Here is a 23,449-nt window from a genome sequence, read left to right on the forward strand (position 1 = left end):
TGGAGCAGAGTAGAAGTGGAAGAACTAAGCCAGATCTAGATGTGTTGACAAACAGGGCTGACATTTAAGAAGGCAAGAACCAAATATAATGTACGCTAAGGAAGAAAAAAATAAAACAAGACTTGAGAATAAAGCAAAAGTGGTAAGTCATCAAAATCAATGCTTAAGAAAAAGAGAATATTAAATTATTTGAGTGGTTGCAAAATTTTATATTTTCTTTATTTCATAATGAGATAGGCTGTCACATTTCCATATCAGTTGAAGTTGTATAAACAAACTCCAATACTTATAACAAGGTTATTGAGAGAATAAAACAGTTAATGATGTTTCCAGACTTTGGTAGGTTGCCTTACTCTTAAGAGAGTCCTACTATTTAAAAAATTTCCGCCTAGAATTATAAAAACAAAACTGCTTATTTCTTCCTTTAAATATTTTGTTTTTATTTTGTTTTGTTTTACAAAATCTTTTTTTTTCAAATGATGCTTCCTATCTCCTCTCCATTGGAAATAAGAAAAACAATGCCTTGTAACAAATATACATAATCAAGCAAATCAGATTTCTACCTTAGCCATGTTCAGAACATTTTTCATTCTTTACCTTGAGCTCATCGTTTGTATCAGGAGGTAGATAGCATACTTCATCATTGGTCCTCTGAATTGTGGTCACTGCACTGGTAAAAATTCTCAAGTTTTTAAAAAATGTCTTTACAATGTTGTTACTGTATAAATTGTTCTAATTCTGCTCACTCACTCTGTATCAGTTCATACAGTTTTTCCCAGATTTTCAGAAATCATCTCTTTTATCACTTACAGTTGTATTCCATACTGTTCATACACCATAATTAGTTCAGCCATTCCACATTTGACGACCATGACTTAACCTTCCATTTCTTTGTTTATGCAAAGTAATTGCTACATGAGTTCTTGTAAAAATATTACATAAAAGTCCTATAATGAAAATGTTTTAGTATGTCTGAATTTCAGCCAGTCATTGATTATAAAACTGAGGAGAAAAAAAGAACTCATAGTCCTATTATCCCAGAGTATAACATACTTTTAAAATAATCAACTATATCTCTTCCTAGGATCGCTAATACATTAGAACACCTTTTTAATTTATTGCTTGAAGGAAGTAGTAGAAGTTTTCCTTAAAAGAACAAGAATATAAACTAAAAATAATTAATTAGAAATTAGAAAAAAAAAACCAAGACTACACAGTGAATAGTATGTTTTGCAAGAAACAAGTATGGTGTGCTCTGAAGGCAAACTAGTGCTTTTTATTTGTGAAGTTGTCAGGAGGGAATTAATGACTTGACAGCCATACTACCATTTTCCATCTCCATTAAATTTCACTTTCATTTTTTGTGTATGTGGCAATTTGGAAATGCCAAACTAATCTAGGTCAAGCAGTTACATGGTTCTACTCTTCAATTATCTTTTAAAACCCAGAAAAAGGAATTACTTAGGCTTTTCACTTTTTCACATTCATATTTTTCTAACTTTTCAAAGATTGATTTTTATAAAATAAACATGCAACATGTATATTTCTGATTACAGAATGGCACTGGGAAAATGTTCTTATTAATTTCATAAGACTACTGTTTGGAGACTTATTTGGAAAGTATCACATATCTGTCCATAAGGGCACAGCCATTTCTTTTTTGCTTTTTGGTGAGGCATTTGGGGTTAAGTGACTTGCCCAAGGTTACACAGCTAGTAAGTGTCTGAGGCCGGACAGGTCCTCCTGAGTCCAAGGCTGGAGATCTATCCACTGCGCCACTTAGCTGCCCCTGAGTGCAGCCATTTCTTATAGATTTATATGTTTATATTGATTTTTCTAGAAATAGATATCATTCCCATTGTATGCTTGTAATTAGTGACAATAATAATTAAAAAAACCCGACTATCATTTATATAGTATTTAATGTGTGCTGGGTACTGTGCTAAGTGCTTTACAATTGTTACTGCATTTGATCTCAACATCCCTGCTATTATTATCATCTCGATTTCACAGATGAGAAAACTGAGGCAAATAGCAGCTAAGTGACTTGATCAGGGTCACACAGCTAGTAAATATCTACAGCTAAATTTGAAGTTTTGTCTTTCTGACTCCAGGGTCAGTACTCTGTCCACCGCACCACAGTAGTAGCAACAATAAATGGTAATAATTTAAGTTGTTGTAATTTAATATCTTTTTTGTTTATATAGGCATTTAACATGAACATTTTCCCCAAAAATATCATGCTGCAAATATTCATCAACTACTTCTAGGTGCACCCTAGGTGCCCTGGATTTTATCTAAATGGATCAAGTTACTTCATCCTTCTTCATATGTAGACAACTAAGAGAGATGGTATAGTTAGTAATACTTTTTTCTATTAAAAATAATTCAAGAAAATAACAACATACATATTAATCACTAATCAATGAATCCATGTATCCACCAACATTTATTACGTTAGGCATTGCACAGTGTGTTGACTATACAAAGACAATAAAATACTCAAATACAAAGAATAAAACAAGTTTTACTCTCAGGGATCTTATATTCTAACAGGGAGGCAACAATTCTAAATAAATAAATAAGTCCAACACAAGGTACTTATATACAAAGTAGTCAGCATGGAGAACACTAGCAAATAGGAAGATTTAACAAAAGCTTCTTGTAGAATGTAATGGTTGATCTGCACTTTGAAGGAAGAGTGTTTCTATGAGGCAGACATGAGGAAGGAATCCATTACAGGAATGAGGAACAGACAGTGGAGAAGCTTCAAGATGGGAGACTGAGAACAGAAAGGAGAAAGAGTGAGTTGCAGATGATACCAGTGAGTTGTTTGCAGTAAAGATGAGGGCAGAAGAGGGAAGTGAGCCAAGAGGGTGTGATGAAGGCAAGGTGTTAGAAGCTGGAAAAAAGAGAAATTTTGGAACAGGTAGTGGTGAGTTAGATAGAGAATTGATTAGGTAGAAATTGAAGCTGAAGTTAGATCATTTGAATGTGGAGTGTACACAGTCAGCAAAGTGTGTTCCATTTAGCAGTGGTGCTAGGAGTGATGGAGGCAAATGGTGGAAGTAATCCTGGGCTGGAGTTTTGTAAGGGATGTTTGCCAATAGGATAATTGGCGTCAAGATTTGAGAGTTGAAGACTGTATGAAGTTCGCTTCTTTAATTATGTAGTCAAGATTAGGAAGAGTGGCACGTGAAGTCAGAGCAAGGGTAATGCCTGAAAAAGAAGTGAAGGATTGAAGGTCAGAATAGGAGTGAAGAAGTCTCATAGAGGAATGATAGGATGTCATAAGTTGAGGTTGAAGATGAAAGCTTATGGGCAATGGTGAGATCCAAAGTATTCCTCTTCCTATATTTGACTGAGAGGGGGTGAAGGATAAGGTCATGAAATTTCAGGAGACTGAGGAATTGAGAGTTTAGAGAGGTTGAGGAAACAGCAACCTTGTGTTACTTGGGGGCCGGTTTTGTGGAGGTATGTGCCATAAGTTGACAAACCATGTAGAACTAATTTAAATAAATACAAATACCTAACTACAATATATTTTTCTACTTTTATCATACATATATAATCAGTATAATTTTGATTCTATCTCTACATGCTACAAGAGGTAGACAGTAATGGGTTTGGTGTTAGTAATCCTCTACTCAAGTCTCATTTCTGAAACTTGTTGACATTGTGATCTTGGGCAAGTTAATTAAACTTTCAGCCCTTTCCCTCATCTTAAAGTGAAATGATAATACTTGAACTATCAACTACATAAATTAATTGCAAGGAAATCACTTTGAAAACTCAAAGTGCTATAGAAATGTTATTATTATAATCGTAGTTAAAAGTTTACCTTGAACCTTTCCTTGGAATCATAAGGCTTCTTGGGTTTATGCTTAGTTCTCCTTGTGCTTCCAGAATTTGGGGTTTCCTGGCAGCTTAGCTACCAGGCCAATAATAATCACTCACTTAAACTTCACAAAGAGAAGCATTTCTTTGCCTTGTTAAACATTCCATATTTGTGTTACATAATATTTCCTTTTCTCTGCAGAGTATTGCATTTTATTAGCAAAAGAGAGAAATTACATTTACATTATGTGGTTCTCCTTCAGCTTCTAAAAAGCCAGAGTGTATAGATTTGCCCACTGCATGGTACTTATCCATCATGAACTTTTTCCTATTAGAAAATGTTTCCTATTATTTATCGTTATTAGCTTTATCTTTCCTGCTGAGCATTACCTAATATTCTGTGAATGTTTTTTTCTTTATTTTAAATGAATTCTGCTATTGGCCAATTCTAGAAGCTTGTTTTTAATGGGAAACACATTCAACAAATAAGAATAGTGTTTAACTAGAGACGTAAGTGTTTCCCCCCAAAAAAAACCTTAAAAATTCGGGAATTTTTACAGGAAATCAATGGAAACTAGTGCGTGTGATATATCCATTCCAAGTGTAAAGAGATGTAAACTAGCAGTGAAAGCCTACCCCGCATCTCAGCTGGGCTAAGAGAGCATAGTGTTGGGTGTCCAAGTTATATTCTAGCTAGGAATTCTGTTTAAATGGCCTGTTTGTCAGGGATAAGTATTATGTATCCATGGTTGTACCAAGAAAGGAACAGAATTAAGATAGGAATCAAATCCAGTTTTATGCTCTTTTGCCAACAATTACCAGAAGAGTAGGAAAAACAATGGTGATTAAAGCCCTAAGGTGGTCAGACCAGGAATGAGTCGCAATAATATAAGAATTTCAGTGGAACTTTGTGGAGCCCCTTGTAGTCAAACATAAATTTGCACTCTTTGTGGAACTTCTCTCTCCTTTTCCAACCTACTTTTGCCAAAGCACTGTTGATAAGCATCAGCTGGTGCTTTTAGCTTTGATATTTGTTCTGTTTTGTGTATTCAAAGGGTTTCCATTTTGTGATTTATTCTTCATTTACAGGAAATGTGTTATGATTTACTCCCTTTGATATAGTTTTTTTTTACACTACGAAATCTTTAGAGTCAAATATATGTACGTTTGTGTATTGCTAGTTTTATTTTCATGCTGAATTCCCTCCTTTCTGCTAAATTCTAGTCATCTTAAGTTGCTACAGATAACAGTTAAATAATTTCCTGGAAGAAAGTAGGTGCCCTATTATTGTTCATGAATTTTGTGGTTGGTACACTTGAGAGGGTCAGCTAGGTGGCAGAGTGGATAGAGTGCCTGGTCTGAAGTCAGGAAGTCTCATCTTCCTGAATCTAATCTGTCTTCTGATACCTACTAGCAATGGGACCCTTGGCAAGTCACTTAACCAACCCTTTTTGCCTCAGTTTCTTTGTCTGTAAAATGAGTTGGAGAAGGAAATGGCAAACTGCTCCAATATCTTTGTCAAGAAAACCCCAAATGGGGGGTAACACAGAGTCAAAAATGACTGAACAACAACAAACACACTTTAGAAGGGTCATCTAGTCCGCTTCACATCCACTGGAGAATATGAGCATCAAAACCCTTTAGCTTCCTCATTTCTGGAACAAGGAAACTGAAGACCTAACATGTTAAGTGAAGACATTCATTGCCACACAACTAATTAGGGATCAGAAATTAAACCTAAACATGTTTCTTAGCTCCAGTCTAGTTCTTCTGACATATCCCTGAGAGATGATCATATAGATTCACCTTAAATACATCCAATGATATAGAGCTCATTTTGTAATTTTGATGTTAGAAATTTTTTTCTTTATAATAAACCCAAATATCATACAATATAGAAAAAACTTCCTCTATGCAAAAACATAGAAGAATTTTTCCATCACTTTAGGTGTTTGTAAACAGCTATCATGCTACCACTTTCATGTCTGCCTGACCCAAAGGCCAGCCTTCTGTCTATTTTGCCATGCTTCTTCTTTATGTCACATTTCTATTAATGGGCTCCAAAATTGCCTTTGCTTTGCTGGAAGACATCATCTCAATCTTGGCAAAACTTGAAGATGTGGTCAGTTAAATATCCATATCTTTTTTACCTGAACTGCTTTCAAGCTACATTTCCACCCATCAACTAGTGTTAGATCTTATCATGTTGTTTTCTATATATTTTTACAATATCTTGAAATTCTCCCAATTTTTAAGCCAATAAATTAGCTATTTGTCCCAATACTGTCATATACAAGAGTGTGTATGTATTTTCTTCTCCAGCTTCTTTCAGTGGTGGCAAAAAAAATGTTTCAGTGTAGTAGATTAAAGGAATGCAAAGTATTGAACCCTGTGGTATATTCCCAGACATGTCCCAGTCCTATTGCGATACATACAGATACTCTCACTGGTTATGCTTGCTCAACCACTTAGGATGTCACCTTGCTGCAATATCATCAAGTCCACATTTCTCTACCTTACCCATAAGTAAAAAATGTCAAATTTTGTCAAAACCTTTGAAATCCAAATATACTATGTTTGCTGCATGTAGTCATCCTGGGTATGCTGTCAGAACTGGGGGAGGGGAGAGGCACATTTATTTGAACTGATCCTTTATTGTCTCCCTGATCCACCATCTTTTTCAATTTAATTAAATATAACAAGCATTCTTTTTTTTTTAATGCCTTTTACATTCAAGGCTCTCTGGTAGGTACTTTCTAATCCTATTCTTAGACCCTACTATAACCTTGAATCCCTTGAGATTCCTTGGTACTTTCCTAGGCCATTACCCCTGTTCTGAGTACCTTCTCTTTTCCAATCTTAGGAAAATATTCTCCCTCTCACAAGGAGTTCACATTTTAACAGAAGAGAAAGTATATTCATAAATAAAATAAGCTATCTACAGAATAACTTTTGAGGTGGAGATTATTAGCAGCTTGGGGTAAATGTCTGTTTTATAAGGTGGTAGGGAAACTCAGTCTTAAAAGAAGCCAGGGATTCTGAGTGGAGTTGAGGAATAAGGTCATTCCTGATATGGGGGCCAGCTTGTGAACAGGCGTGATGAACAGTTACAAGTTGGCCAGTACTGCTTCACTATAGAGTTCATGGAGGGCAGTCACTGAGGTGAAAGAAGATCAGAAAGTGGACAGATTATGAAGAATTTTAGATGTTGAAGCTGAGGAGTTTAAGTAATTCTGTGACGTTGGAGTTTTTTCAGAAGGGGGTGATATGATCAGATGTGTGCTTTACCATAATAACTTTTGTACCTGAGAATGGATTACAGTGAGTATAGACTTATGGGAAGGAGATTAATTAGGTGCCTATGGAAATAGTACACGAAAAAGGGTGATAACCCTAAATTAAGGTGGTGGTTGTGTGAATAGAAAGACCAGGACCCATACTAGAGATATTTTCACAGTGGAACCAATCGAGTGTGGCAACTGATTTTATATAGAGAGTAAGACATCAAGGATGGCACTGTGAACCTGGGTGCCTGGAAGAATATGGCATCCTCTATAGTAATGGGGAAGTTGTGAAGAGAGATAAAAGTCTGGGCAGGAAAATAACAAGTTCTCTCTTGGATCTGTTGAGCACAAGATTCAGATACGATGTTGTCCTTAATTTTTTTTGTTTATTTGTTTTGTTTTTGTGGGGAGGGAGACAGTCAGGGTTAAGTGAATCGCCCAGGGTCACACAGCCACTAAGTGTCTGAGGCCTGATATGAACTCAGGTCCTCCTGATTCTAGGACCAGTGCTCTATCTATTGTGTTTTTTCTTGATCATACATGTTTACATGGATATCTTTTACAGTACTTCTGTGGTAAGTCAGCATTGTTAATAAGCTACTCATTGTGTCTTTCCATCACCCTTTAGGTTACTAGTAATTTGATTCTTTCATTACTATGATTGAAGTGTTCCAATATACACATTTGTATAATGAGAGAGAGAGAGAGAGAGAGAGAGAGAGAGGGAGGGAGGGAGGGAGGGAGAGAGAGAAAAAGAGGAGAGAAATAGAAGAGAGAGAGGAGAAGAGAGAGAAAGAGTGAGAAAGAGAAAAGAGAGAGAGAGAGAGAAATGTTAAAGAAATGGGCTTTTATAGAAGCAAGCAGATTAGGATCTATAAAGACCACATGCCATCCATCCTATTCTCTTCCTATCACATAATTCTGAATTTAGCTGCTTATCTGAGTCCAGATTACATCCAGCATATACACTATCCTGATACAGTGCTATGTTTTGCAGATAAATAATAGAATTTCATATAATAAGGTTGCAAATTGTGCTATTAGAAGCAACTCTGACTATAAATTAAATTCTTCTGTAGGAGTACCTTATACCAATGAAATCACAGGTCTGGGAAGTAAAAGCACTATAGGGGAATTGGTGTAAAAGGTGCTAGAGAAGGATAGGCTCTAATTATTAGGTAATACTATACAAACGAGCTCTTGAAGAATGAGGAAGAATTATATGGGCAAAGAATATTTCAAGTATAAGGGACAGCATCTAAGCATATAATAATGAGGGCTGGGATCTTAGATAGCCATGGGAATAGGAAGGAATGGGCATGAGGTGAAGAAAGAAATAACAAGATTTTGATATAAGGAGTCAAAGAAGAGTAAATTCAAAGGTTTATCACCTACAAGATGCAGACTAGCCATGTGATTGTCATCTATAGGGAATTTGGAAGAAGTGTGACTTTAATTTGAAAGATAATTTTAGTTTTAGAGACACTGAGTTTATGATGATATTGGCTCATTTGAGGGGAATGCTATAGGCAGTTTGAAATACAGAAGGTAAACATGGGTGAGACATTGGGGGGCCCAGACAGCTTGACCTGAGCATCATCTTGAAGATGGCAAAGGTAGTAAAACATCTGTAGTGTATGCTAAATTTAGAATAAAAATTTTTGCTTTTCCTTTTAGTATTAGAAGTTAGCCCTGCTGAATATACTTCTCTCTTTCAAAAAAGTTTTTAAAACATAGACTTGATCACCAGTCTTAAAGTTCTCATGACATTTTCCCAGAGTCAGCATTTTGATTATAATGTCTTGACCAGTGTGATTTAGGTCATTGTGTCTTGCCTGGGATGTTGAAGGGAGTTTCTAGGGTATCAATAATAAGAGTCCTAAATTGCCTCTTGTTATTAAGCACTATTACCCAGTTGCATAGCTTCTGTCGTTGTTGAGTGAGTAAATTTGCAAGGAGTTATAGTAGATGTTTAAACCTGTCCTAGTGAAGGTCAGTAGCTTTTCTGCCTCTTAGCACACAGTTACTTTAGATGACTTACACAAGGCAACACAGCCGTAATTGTCAAAGGCTGGACTCGAACAATGATCTTTTTGGCTCCCAGGACAACTTCTTATATACTACACCTCACTGACACCTAGTATTTCATCATGTTATCTTAATTTCTAAAACCTTAGTAACAAAATTCGGTATTAGGCTAGAATTTAGTAAGATTGACTTTTTAACATAGAGCTACTTGAAAAATTCTGAATAATGCCCTTTTCTCTTTCCTTCTCTCTTTCAAGAGCACATAAAAACAAATGACCATTTATGATCCTAGGGAAGTCCTTATTGCATTTGATCTGATGGAATACTTTAAATGATTATTTATATTAAGACAATCTTAGTTACATTTAAAAACATCTATGCCTGTAGGAGGGAAGCAATCCAAAGCTTGAAGATTAATTCTCATTTTTCTTGGTTTAGTAAGAAATGAGAAGAATGTGAGGTGGCTATTCTCCTGATATTATTCTGTTAGTGCTTCATACATATACATTCGGTTGACCCTAGTTTTCTTCCTCCTTTCCTTGCTGTTTTTACTATTGGTCTATTTACAATTCAATTTCAGTTATAATTATCTTTACACATGTGACTGTTTTGATTTATCTGTGGCAAATCAAGATTCTCAAACCAGCTCTCACGTTATTATTTATAATAAGTCTTTTTGTTTTGTTTTGGCTAGGCAATGGGGTTAAGTGACTTGCCCAGGGTCACACAGCTAGTTAAGTGTTATGTGTCTGAGGCCGAATTTGAACTCAGGTCCTCCTGAATCCAGGGCCGGTGCTCTATCCACTGCGCCACCTAGCTGCCCCTATTTATAATAAGTCTTAGACATAATTGGGAGGTCAAATTTATTCCAGAATAAGGCATATAATACATTCCAATCTAGATATCAGTGACTATGTATTTTAGTTTCTTAAAGTCATTCATGTCACTTCTTTTAGTAGTATCTTGAGCTTTGGTGGAATGTCTAATAAAATGTACCTAGTTTTACTAGTTAGGGAAAAGTTATCCTCAGGGCTCTCCACAGTACAAGGCACTCAGAAGTTCTTTTTTACATTTGTATTCTTAATCACAATATATATATATTTCTCTTTTGCCATGGAGATGTCTGTGTGGAAGCCTAATTCCCATTTCTGTGAAATCAGGTAGGAATGAGAAAAACAAACCAAAAAAACCCCAATTCTTAAAATAGGCTTTTCCTTAAACTTCTTATCATTCCCTTATGGAGACCCTTGAAGATAATGCGTTGAAGCCATCTTTGTTTTGATCTTCTATATCTGAGAAACTTCTACAAATTTCCCCTGCATATTCCCTATTTAACGACTTCTTTCCTTTATTCTATCTTTATGATGTTTTGCTACTTATACTGAATGGACTCTGGATGTCTGTTTGGTATACACAATCTTGATATTATTTATTTGCTATTTACATAATTTTGTGGAGTCCATTACCCTAATTTGATGAGGCTTAGAGTCTTATAGATTAGTAGGCTATCAGTAGGCTTTAATAAGTCATTCTTCAAGTTAGGCAAATTGACCTTTCATTGGCATGCAAATCACTAAAGATTTGATGCCCACTCCAGGCCTCACTTCCTTTTGGAGTTCCTCTTGGTTCCTCTAAACATTTCTGGGTTGTTTCTCTTCATTCCATTTGTGGATTTCTTTATCTTAGTAAAGTGGAAAACCAACTAATACTTTAGTTTCTTTTTTCAAAAAATTAATTTGTGTGCTATGGAAGAAAACTGCTTTGAAAATTGTTTTTATAAGTAATTCAGTCGGTACTAAAAATGTAAGCATGTTTAAGGAATGGAAAATTGTCTGCTCTGAAAATAAAAAGTAGAAGAAGGTGGCAAATGTTTTTATTGTCTGGTGATTGATTGGCGTATAGTATGTGTTAATTGAAGCTAAAAGTTGCAGCTTCAGTGTCTGAATGCCCTACTTACTATGATTGTTCCATTCCATGGCCAGAGTCTCTGTTTTGTAGGGATTCTTATAAGTTCTTATATTATGACATTGCCTATAGTATGCCTTTTAAATTGTTTTACCCTGGCCCAGCTAGGTGGGCAGTGGATAGAGCACGGGCCCTGAAGTTAGGAGGACCTGAGTTCAAATCTGGCCTCAGACCAAACACTTGACACTACCCATGTGACCCTGGGCATTTAACTTAACTCCAATTGCCTTAAAAATTTTTTTACCCTAATTTGTCATGAGACTTTACTTACGCCTTTTCTGATATAACAGTACGCTCACAAATGCATCATTTTTTGGTCCAGTAGTGGCATTTACAAGTTTAATATGTGAAGATAAAATGGAAATTATAATATTGAAATGTGACAGTAAAATATGTTTGTCATTATTGATATTCCATAGGATATATACATGTAGTCCTGAATGTACCCCTGGCTGACAGGAAAAGTTATGTTATTACTTTTTTTTTTAACTAATATACTTCATCTTTAACCCACAAATATAAGTATTTTAACTTTATTTTGCTTTTGGAAAGATTGACTTATAAACTATATAAGAGAAATGCCCTTTAAAACATTTTTAAATTTTGCGATTATTTTTATGTCTCAGAATTTTCCTATTCATTAACCACTCAAATTTAGCCTAAGTGACTTTCAGAAATGCACTCAAATGAATTTTTTCCACCCCAAGCTGTTGGGTTCTTCAGTCTAATTTTAGATATATATGTGGGTTACTTAAAATTGGAGATAATGTTAATCTTCGAGTAGCAGCAACAAGTGATGGCCGTGACTAAGGCCAGAAACTTCACATTCTTGAAATCGAATGTTGTTGCTGATTATTAGTCAGACAGCATGTGTTTGTCACTGGACATTACACTGAACCTGAATTCACTTTCAGTTTGCTATGTGATACTGTGTTCTATTTCATTGTGCTTTTCCCCATTTTTTAAGAAGGCAGACCTGGAATTATAGGTCTTCTAAGGTTAGGAGGCACATTCACAATATTTGTGCCATGGTTCTATTCCCGTCCATATTAAGCAAATGGATAGGGGTTTGGTTTGTTGTTGTTGTTGTTGTTGTTTTTGAACAATGCAACTGTTGAGTTTTATGTTATAAATCACAAAACATGTTGTTTTTTCTTCTGCTAGTGGTATTCTTAAATAGAATTTGGTTTGATTGACATCATCCACTCATATTTACTTATGTTACATCTCTTAGGAAGTTAAATGGATAATATAACTTATAACTAACACCATTAATGAGATTCTGACAAATTGTTAAGGTGAAGGAAGTAAAGGATTAATTGACACCACATAGGAAACAGAAAAGAATTGGATGGTTCTTGTATTACGAAAAAGAATGTCATTTGCCACATACAATACCATAGTTCGGGAAGGTTGTCTATGAACTGGAATGTATTGTACTCCTTTAAAAAAAAAAAGGCAAAAACTTGAGGTGACAAAACTCTTACAGAAGAAGAAGAAGAGCTATTTTGGCTACCTCAGGTAATCTTTAGGGGGCAATTTATTCTCATCTTGGAAACAGAGGAAAGATTTTAAAGTTAATAATGTTAGTGAACCTTATGCTTTCCTTCTCTTCATGCTTACAGTCAAAGGTGAAAACCTACCTGATATTTCATATTTCTAGTAGAGAATTGACATCAAAAGTAGGATGAAGGGAGGAAGAAGGGAAAAGAGGGAAAGAAATCAGTGCAGTGGTTTGTGGCAAATTCTAAGTCAGAAAAAAAAGCTTTTAGCCCCAAAATGGAGCCGTATAGAACTCATTTGAAAAAACAAACAGTAATCTGTTTACAACATGGGCCAGTTCATATCCTGAGTGACTGTCATTAAAACAAGGCCCCAGAGAAACAGACCCATAAACAGTTTCTAACAAAGTTACTTTTTTAAACAATGGGAAGAGAAAATAAGAAAACAAAATTAAGGAATTACTTGTTTCTCTTTTTACTTGGGTAGATTAGTTCATTGATAAAATTATACAAATCTGGATGCCCTGGATACCCCCCCCCAAAAAAAAAGGAAAAGGAAAAAAGAAAATGGCAATCTTCCTTCTTAAATTTTAGTTGCTTAGTTAAGACCAGGAAGTTGACAGTTTATTTCATCATCACACCACTCAATATGTTTTCAGTGATTACAAGTATCCCCACTATTCTACAAGTTCATGTGCTACTTTGAAAATGAAAAAAAAAATACTAAATGTGCTGGGGTTAAGAGTAGGACTAAAGTATGAACTTCTTTAGTCATCAGCTGCAGCAGACACCTCACATGTGCTGCTGACAGAAAAGCCCTAATGACCTCAGGGTTTTGCCTCCTTCTTGTGGGGTGAAGTGCCTTCATAAGCCAAATATGTGACCTTCATGGCATATGAGGCAACTATCTAGTCCCTGCCTTTAATGGGCAAAATTGAGAGGGCACTCCAGAGCCTGTTGATCATGTTTTCCTTTTTTTCCCACTATGGATAACAATGGGGTGATGACAGATCATGAAGCTTGGACAGGATATAAGGTCTATGATGATAAGAGTGGATTAGTGTACATCACAGTACGGTTTGCCAAGTATGGAGGAAGCTTTCATGTTCACAGTGGACTCTTCTGAAAGATTAGACTTGGAAACTGATTGGCAGACTATTGTGTTTCTGTAAACAAATCAGTAACATTCCATTCATAAAACAAGAAAAAGCATTTTAAATGAAAATATTATATACATACATATTATACAATATGTGCTTTGTCATAAGGTTAGGCAGAAAAGAAAGTTAGGTGAGAAAAAAACACAGAAAATATTATAAAAAACTTTTGTGTATTTTCTGTTCTGATGTTACTTGCAGTATTACTAAGGTAATTGTTAAATGATTTTCCTCTCCATAGGCTGTCAATACCAAGCTTAAATGTCTCTAGTTGACAAAAGCCTGTGGGGAAAGTCTTTACCCTCTTTGAAGTAAAAAGCTAAAATTATCATTCTAAAATACTAAAAAATTAAGTATTAGTTAAATAAGAACCATTTCTCCTTTCACATTTGAATATCTTCTAAAATCAGCCCTTTGAGTCTATTAGTTTTCTTCCCTGTAATCACTAATCTACCTACATGGATCGATTTTTATACATTTTTGGCTTTTCTGAAAAGGCTTATAAAATATAAACTTATGATTACCTATGATAATTCACCTTTGCCAGGGATCATTCCTCTCTTTCTCAGCTTTCTTTCTTTAATGATGTAACGGTTTTGCATTTTACTTGGCAATAGTTCCAACTTCTTTAAACTAAGATGTTGTATTCACTTGGCTGTTTATGCTTCAGTACCTTGTTAAATTCACCAGTTAAACAGAAAATGCAGTATAAATATGTTTCATGAGTCATTTAAGGATTCAGCCAAGAGACATTATAATTGACTTTTGAGTCCATTTTTAGAGCAAACTCTTTCAATACTCTTCTCAACAGGAACACTTCCCCCTGTACTGGAACTGACAAGACTATATGCATTACTTTATTTTGATACTGACATTTAAACAATAAAATAAAGCCATTTAAAACAAATAGTAGTGCTTTAAGTGTCTGGGCTGTCAAGATATCAAATTATATAACTTGGAAAAAATCAGAATTCATTGTTAATGGTATGCACTTAACACAAAGGGTCGCTGGAGTACTCACCAGATATATATTCAGCTACCATGTTGGAGCTAACAGGCTCTATTCCTTTAGATAGAATTGACTATATTCACTTAAATGGACTTGACTCTAGTACAATCACTGTATTCAAATGTCAAAAAAAAGAGAAAGAGGATGTCACGGAGGGTCACAAATTATGTTGGATTTTGACAGATTGTAGCCTTGCTTTACAAGAGCAGTAACATCTCATTTGTCACCGTTTGATCTGTAAGTGCGGGAATGGGAGCGGAAGGCCCTCCATCTCCGCCGCAATTTAATCGCTCTGAGGCCGACTGTGGCTTCGAGTGCCACCTGCCCATGCACCGCACTGCTGATCTGTTTTAATTTAATCGTCCGTCAGCTGGGATGAAAGCATAAATTGTTTCCCTTTGATCTGCAAATGGGGTGTTTTTGCAAAGCAGGGTGTGGAATCAGGGAGATCAGATTCTCAATTTAGTGCACCCTGTACAACGTAGGCTTATAAAGACTCCGAAGCAATGTTTTCCTGTAGTTGTAAAGCAATGAGTTATTCTCTCCAATACCTTAATGTGAAATCCTCTTTGGAATGAGAGGAGGGTTAGGGTGATAATGCACACAAGGAACATAATAAAAACTTAGTAACTTTATTTTTTTACGTCTTGATCAATAACATACCTTCTTAGCAACTAAAGAAACCTGAAAAAGGATTGCAAATTACTATGTCCTGTGTTTTATCAAGGCATCTTGTGCCTCCCAGCAACTGACTAAGCAGCTGCTGTGGCTGAAGGCACAAAAGGAGTACCCACTGGGATGTGGGATTGGAGACCAACCACATGTAATCCGCAGCACTGGGATTTATCTGTGACTGCAGCGGTTCAGTAAATCATCTACACCGTGAATTGGAGCAAAGGTGGCCCTGGAACCAAGAGATGATTTGGGTTTGGTGGATTTGCCATTTCTGCTGGAAAAAAAGGAAGAACTGAAGCTTCCACAAGAGTCCCATAATGCCTTTGGGCCCACCAGGTCTTCAGCTGGGGTTGGTAAGTCAGCTCTACCACAGCTCCCCTCTTTCTGTAAAATTGGATCTAAGCGAGCAAATGTTGATAAAGAAAATGCTTATTTTGAAGATGAGGAAGAAGACTCTAGCAGTGTCTATTTGCCTTAAATTTCCTGCTGAAAATTCACCTACTCACCAACAATTCCATTCTAAGTCAGCAGACTTTGATAGTGATGATGATCCCTTGGAAGCATTCATGGCTGATGTAGAGGTTCAAGTAGCTTGAGACACGAAGAGACTTGAAGAGAAGGACGAGGAAAGGGAAAATGTGAAGGGTATTTGAGGTGACATTGAAGAGGAACATGACTAAAAAGCTTATTTTTGATACATGGCAGAAAACCCTACTGGTATGGTTCAGGAAGAAGAAGAACATAACCTTGAGTGTGACCGGGATGGAAATCCCATTGCAACCTTCCAAAAAAGTCATTTATCCTCTTTCTCCCATTGATCTTTCAGAGACTGACTATCCACCATTTGAAAAAAATTTTCTACATTAAGCACAGAGAGATAACCAGCTTCACCCCACAGCAGGTGATAGGTCTTCAACATAAACTCAATCTTCACATTTGTTGTGCTGCTCCAACCACACCAGGAAGTAGTTTTGCTCACGTTGGATTTGATGAGCCACTTACCCATCAGATTCAGAAATCTAAGTACACATAGCCTACTCCCATTCACGGTCAGCATATTCCAGTGGGCCTCAATGGGAGAGACCTGATTGGAAATGCCGAAATAGGCAAAACAGGGAAAACCGCAGCCTTTATCATCTGACTCGTGTTGATTCACATCATGGATCAGAAGGAATTGGATCCAGGGGATAGGCCCATCACAGTGATTATGTACCCTACCAGGAAGCTGTGTCAGCAGATCCATGTAGAATGCAAGCAGTTTGGGAAAGTGTACAGTCTTCCACCTATGGCCATGTATGGAGGAGAAGGCATGTGGGAGCAGGCCAAAGCCCTTCAAAAAGGATCTGGTTGTCATTGGTACCCCAGGCTGGCTGATTGATCTTGTGAAGAAGATGGCTACAAATCTCCAAAGAATCTCTTACCTTGTGTGTAATGAAACTGGTCTAATATTTGACATGGGTTTTGAGTATCAGGTGTGATCCATAGCCAGTCATGTCCGTCCTGATAGAAAGACTCTTTTATTCAGTGCAACTTTCCAGAAAATGATTCAAAATTGGCCTGCAACCTCCTGATTGACCCTATCTGAGTGGTGCGGGGAGACCTTAGAGAGGCAAATGAAGATATGACCCAGATTACAGAAATTCTTCACTCTAGTCCCAGTAAATTGAACTGGCTCGCTCGGCCTTTGGTAGAATTCATCTCTTCAGGAAGTGTTCTCTGGTTTGTATCTAAGAAAGCTAGTACTGATGAACTGCTGACAACCTCAGGCAGGGAAGACACAACCTAGGGCTGCTCCATGGAGAAATGGATCAAAGTGCAAAGAACAAGAAGAAAAGGGGCATCCTGGTTCTTGTGGCTACAGATGGTGCCGCCTGTGATTTGAGCATTCCTTCAATTAAAGACTGTCATCAACCGTGAGGTGGGTCAGGACATTGACAGCCATATGCGCTGAACAGGCTCAGTAGGTGAGATGAGTGTGGCATATACTCTCTTAACTCCCGAAGGACAGCAGTTTTGCTGGCAGCTTTGTCAGGCACATGGAAGGAGTCAATCAACATGGAATTTCTGGACCTAGCAATGCAGAATGCCTGGTTTCAGAAATCTCAGTTCAATGGAGGGAGATAAAAACTGAATGTAGGTGGTAGAGGCCTGAGCTACAGAGAACAACCTGGTCTAGACCCTGAGAACACAGAACACAGAAACAACAGTAACATGATGAGAAACTATGAGGCCTACAAGCCATGGGTGCCATGGAAGGCCACATGACTGTAATGAAAGCAGCTTTCCAGTTGTAATACGAGAACTATTTTGTTGCTTCCAGGTTAACCCCTGAAGGCTGGGAGCTCTGCTGCTGGGGCAAGTGGGTGGATCAGTGCAGGGAGCTTGAATTGCATCCCAAGTAGTTTAGCCCAAGAGAGCCATGCCACCAAGGCCATCCCATGCTTTACCAGTGCTGGGAACCTTAGTGGTGTTGCAGGAGTGTACTCACCTCCTGGAACCCAAGGTCTCAACAACACAGCCTCTGGGAACAACAGCCAAGAAGGAACTGGTGGTGGCAGTGGTAGTGGAAATAGAGAGCAATACACAGAGACCCGAAATAGTGTTCTCCATAGCCATGGAGACAGTGGTAATTGCTAAGGTGATGGTCCATATTATGGAGATGGCCATCATGGTGATGGATACCGCCATCCAGAAAGTAATGGCTGGCATGGAGATGGTCACTGGCAAGGAGAGAGCAGACCTAGGAATGGTGGTTGACATGGGAAAAGTTGGGTTGAGAGTGATGGTCAGAATGGAGAGAGCAGGAAAGAGGCTAATGGCCATGATAGCAGGACATATGGAAGGCGGACATCAGGATGGACAGCAAGGCAGACTTAAAGACAGACAAGACAGCAGATGGCTTTGTTGTACTGAATCATGCAAATGCAAGAAGAGTCAATGGGACAGTTACAAGACGTGTGCAAAAGCATGGAACGAAATGGGTGGAGGGTATTTTTTTTAAAAGGATTTCTTCTTCATAAATGGTTGTGTCCTGGGGGACATATGCCCCAGTTGGGGCCCATAAATCTGAGATGCAAAGGTCCTTGGCTCCTAAAGGACATTGGTAGGCGGGACCTGGAAATAAGACCCCTTCTTTAGAATCATTTTTGGTAAGATTCCCTTGAAGCTCCTCTGGTCCTTATTGTGTATTGTACTCTTCATATCTCAGCCGGGATCTAGCCACAGGAGAACTTCTGGTGTGTTCTGAGAGCAATTAAAATTAAAAGTAATTAGGGCAGCAATCTGCTCCCAAAATCCTATTTAGGTGTGGAAGGGCCAGTCCAGGTTGTCCTGCAAGCCAACTGTGGAGTACAGGTCTGTGCTCTGTAGTTTTTTGTTTGTTGTTGTTTTGTTTTGTTTTCAACTCCTGACAGATTTTCTTCTCTTTTCCAGTGGCCAGGTAAGGATTAGTGTGAGGTGGGCATGCTCTCTGCACTGAGTTTTGGATTCCCCAAATGGCAGCAGACAGGCACAACCTTGTAAGTTTCTGACATAGTTGCAGGTGTACATGCCAGGTCATTTGGGAAGCAGTACTTTGGCTCCTCAGCCAAGAACCTTCCAAAACATGGGAGAGAATGAGAAGCCCTCCCTGACAAGCTGCACCCAGAGCTACAGTGATTAGGAAATATTCTGGAAACTGTTCCCTGGGCCTGAGATATTTCTTAATTAAAAATAAACCTCAGCAGTTTAAAAAATCCAATTTCATTGTATGTTAACCTTTTTTTTTTAACTTTTGCCACAGTAACCTTTTTGCTAAAATGATTTGTTTTCATCTTGTTTATAAAAGTATCCAGAACTACCAGATTTTGTGACACCTATGAAAGTTTCTTTTAGATGTGCATTCCTTTTTGTTTGCTGTAGTAAATGGTTTATTATTGGCGGAGGGCTGGGGGCATGGGGAGATGTGGTGGGAAGAAGCATCTTCTTATTGATGCCTGAGTTTTGACTGAATGTATGACAAATAGTTGATGGAACTTTTGAAGAGATTATTTTATGTCACTACTCTGAGGAATTAACATCGTTAGATCCTTAAGTGAAATGTAAAGGGAATATATTGAATGTTATGCATGCATAAACACATGTACAATGATATAAAATCTGATTAAAGTGAACAACATGGGGATTGTATATAGTTGAGATGATACCAAAGGATTATTTATGAATTTTCTTTAGAATATCCTTTTTAGATGTTTCTTTGCACCATTATTTTGTAAATATATAGTCCAGATCCGATTACATCCAGAAGTAATTTTATGGTTTTAAGGTGCCCAGAATATATTGTGTTGTTTAGGATTTTCAAAAATGCATTTTGTTTTGATTTGTTCATAGAAGAATAGTTCAAAGGCATATGATGTGATACTTCATCAGTGTTTTTGGAAATATTTTATTAGTCAGCACAAGTTTTTTTTTAATCTCTATAATTAGATCATTTGGAGGTATATTTTCTACATTTTATTACAAACAGATTAAATATCTTAAAATTGCAGACTAAAAAGACAGAATGAATGGTCTTGAGAAAAACCCTCTGTAGCCCTGCAACCTTTAGAAATTTCTGAAAGTTCCCCTAGTCCATGGGGAAATCACTTCAATAATGCATACAAAAATCTTAGCAACTTAAATAATCCTTAGAGTCCCCCAAAGAAGATAGACCTTTAGGATGCAATAAAAAAAGACAGTTTAGATTTTACTTTCAAAAGCCAAAATAATTCTACATGGGCACTGGTACTAATAAAATCATAAGCAGAATAGAAGGCCCCCAAAGAGCAGTTGAATCATGCTGTTTATTCCTGGCCCATGGTTTTAGTTGGCTTTTCTCTTCTATAATTCCCATTAATGGCTTTCTTTAAAAGTATTTGCATAGGAATCATAAAGATGCCACAGCCCCCTTTCCATTTATTAGCTCATTCCACTGTGCTGCGAAAACCTTAGAAGCAAACACCTATGAGCTTTTCAGTTAAATAATCTGCACAGACCTGCTTGATTCGATTGTGCATCATGGAAGGATCTAATCTTAGCAGGATATAAAAGTATAAAGTCAATGATTTTGACATAGGATATATTTGGTTTAAGTTCACCTTTAGGGATAGGACCAGACCTATCATTTTACTAATTAGGGGGAAACCTGCCCACCATAGCAAATCTGCAGCTTCTAAAACTTTGAATTTTAGTGTTGCACTGAGAGCAATTTTTGCTCAAGGTCCCACAGTGAGCATATGTCAGGCAGGGACTTGAACCCACATAATACTGGTTCAGAGGTCAGCTTATCCATGATACCAGTACCTCTCCCAACCCACATATATGACTTCCCTACTCTTTGTGGAATGGAGCAATATTCTTAGGCCTCATTACCATCAGTGGGGCTAAATAGTAACTATGAGTTTAGGCATAACACATTAGAAAGAGGGTAAGGGGGGTGGGAGGAAAAGGAAAAAAAAGAAGAAATGGAAGACATAAATTGACAGAATGGGAGGGAAGCAGGGAGGAGAAAGGAAAATACTGAATCCATCTTGAAAAGGGTCGAACTGTCACCACTAATGACATCATTTGTCATTTGGTTTTCACTCTTATCTTTCATTGCCTGTTTTGGTTAGGACTTCTTTTTTTTTTATCTTAATTCCTTGGTACCAAGGAGAGATGTAGAACCATAGCTGAAGTTCTTCATGTTTCTTTCGATAGTAAGTTCAAGACAAAGAATGTATCTACATAGATCCCTTATAATTTCATATAAAACCTAGTATTTTTTGTTTACTGGAGGCAACTTCAATGTTGGTACCTGATTAATTCATAGAGACAATTAGAAGTAATTTGATTTTCTTATAGCATTTCTATTCATAACCCTAAAATATTCTTTTTTTTCTCCCAGTTGTTATATTTTGATTCAGTCCAAATAAGCCTCAGGAATCTTAGATTTCCTTCTGACCTAATGCCAAACTTGGTCAAGTCAGAGGTTGGCTTCTCCTTCTATATATAGATAGCTCTCAGGAAAGATTGATGCTGCCTTATCATAGAGGAAGGTACACTTTTTTGCTGGCTGCCTTGACACTGGTTCACAAAATATTAAAAGATCTCATAGCTATTCTCTTTCTTTCAGGAGTTTGTTTAAAACATTAAGGCATTTCTTTGAGATTGGTGTAGAGGAAATAGGTAAGTCAGAAGCATTTTTTGGCCACGTAGTAAATGTAAAACCTTATAATGTCCTTTAATAGAGAGACAGGGTAGCTCTTGCCCCTGGAGAACTTGTTTATAAATTGTTCCTTTGGAGATTTTCTAACTGTGCCAGTTTAATCCAGTTAAAGCTATTCTGGCACAGTTTCTAACAGCTAGGTGTTGAATGTCATAAGTAGTGGAAAAAGGAGGTCATTGGTAACAAACCAAGCCACCATCATCTTAAAACCAGAGGTAAACTCTGTTAACAGTTAGAACACCATTCTTGTAAATCATAGTATCTCTTTTTTTTTGGGGGGGGGGGAATGGAAATAGCACTGGACATGGAGTAAGAAGGACCTGGGTTCAAATCATTCACCTGATATTCACTTGCTTCTTTGACTATGACCAAACCTTTCTGAGCCTCAGTTTTACTTGTCTGTACAACGTGGATAACAATCACTACAGTATATGCCTCAAAGACTGGTTTTAAAGTTGAAATGAGATCTCATAAGTGAAGACTTTGATCCTACCTTAAATTCTTGTCCATATGTCCATTAACATTTATCCTTGAACCTGAAGGAAAGAAAACTTGAACATTTCATGTGTTGTATCCCACTTTATTAAATATTGAAAATCACTAACTTGTAAATAAATAAATGTTAACAAATATGTAAATAAGTGTTAAAGTTTCAGCTTTTTGAGAGTCCTGTCCTCACCTCAGTTTTGTTTTCTCCTTCTGTGCCTGGTATAATTTTTTTATATGCTTAGCAAGCACCTGAAAATATCTAGTGGGTAAATTCATGAAGGCTTGGATGTTTTGAAAGTTATCTTCACTAGCATTGGCACAAATTATGCCTAATAAGTCATGAATATATTTGAAAACTACATTTAAATAATAATAAAATGTATAAAATACAGACTGACAGACAGCGTTAGCCTTGTATTTTTTTTACTTCATTCCTCCTTGTTCTTCAGCTTTTATTTTAATGATAAAAATTTTGAGAATTACTACTATATATAATACCAGCAATGATGCTTTCCCATTTTCCCCTCTATAAGGTTATGTGTACTTTTTCTTAGAATCAATGTCTGTCACCAGGTTTCTGGTCTTATTAATAGAGTAGGGTCATTTCTGTGAATGCAAATGGTTAAGAGATCTGGGATGCTTCTTTACGTTCTTTTATGATACAAGACACAGAAATAAATAACCTATCCAGTGTCCATCCTTCAAGTGACAAGAAGTATCATAAGATTCTTTTCTATTGTTGCATCTCAGCATCTATGACTGAAAGTAGACGCTATCTCTAGACCAGTTCGAGGGGTGACCATTTGAAAGCATCTTCTGAGAGAAAGATGATTACAGCATTGTAGCTTCATGGAGACAATGTGAAAAATTATTTTAAAGTGTAAGCATCAGTATTATAACTGCCCCTGCTCTTCTTACTCCCACTGCTGTGTTCATGCACATTATGTCCATAGCAACTTGGAGGGAGAGGGAGAGTCAAAGATTAAGTCTGTTCACATTCTGTTCTATACACACTAAGAAAGCAGTACATTATTTGCCATGTAGAATTATTCAGTCAATGAAGTGAGGAGAAAATGTGCTAGATTATGGAGAGATAAGAGTCTGTACCTATCTTGGAGTCCTTTGATTATAAGGAAAGGGCAGACATTTGTCTTTAGTACATACGAATATTTCCCCATTTTTTTTTCTTGTTCAATTTGTGAACTAAAATAATTTTTTTCTGCTTCATTCATTATAGGCAGTAGCCAGTTAATAACATGTTTCTCTAAAGCTTTATGAAA

At 36.9% G+C, this 23,449-nt stretch overlaps 1 protein-coding gene and 1 pseudogene across 3 annotated transcripts in view; both read left to right on the plus strand.

Moving 5' to 3' along the window:
- ESRRG (estrogen related receptor gamma) overlaps window positions 1–23,449 on the plus strand; it is a 648,087-nt gene that overhangs the window by 523,515 nt on the left and 101,123 nt on the right. The gene's annotated exons all lie outside the window — the stretch shown is intronic.
- LOC144457985 (ATP-dependent RNA helicase DDX42 pseudogene) lies at window positions 16,141–18,458 on the plus strand (annotated as a pseudogene).

Source organism: Phascolarctos cinereus, unplaced genomic scaffold (genome assembly GCF_003287225.1).
Source record: "Phascolarctos cinereus isolate Bilbo 61053 unplaced genomic scaffold, phaCin_HiC Scaffold_5;HRSCAF=322, whole genome shotgun sequence".
NCBI classification, from domain to species: Eukaryota; Metazoa; Chordata; class Mammalia; order Diprotodontia; family Phascolarctidae; genus Phascolarctos; species Phascolarctos cinereus.